Below are 642 nucleotides of genomic sequence, written 5' to 3' on the forward strand. Positions count from 1 at the left end.
TAGAAGAACAGTAGTAATTGCATTAATACTCGAGGTACAGCAGAGCTCCACACCTTAATCTATGGTGTGTAGAAACTCCACCGTTGAAAATACATAAGAACAAGGTCTAGGCATGGCCGAATGGCCAGCCTCCCAATGATCTAAGAACTAGATGTCCAAAGATGATCAAAAGATTTAAATTGATCCAAAGATGAAAATACAATAGTAAAAGGTCCTATATATAGAGAACTAGTAGCCTAGGGTGTACAGAGATGAGTAAATAACATAAAAATTCACTTCCGGGCCCACTTGGTATGTGCTTGGGCTGAGCAATGAAGCATTTTCGTGTAGAGACTCCTCTTGGAGTTAAACGCCAGCTTTGGTGCCAGTTTGGGCGTTTAACTCCCATTCTTGTACCAGTTCCGGCGTTTAACGCTGGAATTCCTGAGGGTGACTTTGAACGCTGGTTTGGGCCATCAAATCTTGGAAAAAATATGGACTATCATATATTGCTGGAAAGCGCAGGATGTCTACTTTCCAACGCCGTTGAGAGCGCGCCAATTGGGCTTCTGTAGCTCCAGAAAATCCACTTTGAGTGCAGGGAGGTCAGAATCCAACAGCATCTGCAGTCCTTTTTAGTCTCTGAATCAGATTTTTGCTCAA

Source organism: Arachis duranensis, chromosome 10 (assembly GCF_000817695.3).
Source record: "Arachis duranensis cultivar V14167 chromosome 10, aradu.V14167.gnm2.J7QH, whole genome shotgun sequence".
NCBI classification, from domain to species: domain Eukaryota; kingdom Viridiplantae; phylum Streptophyta; class Magnoliopsida; order Fabales; family Fabaceae; genus Arachis; species Arachis duranensis.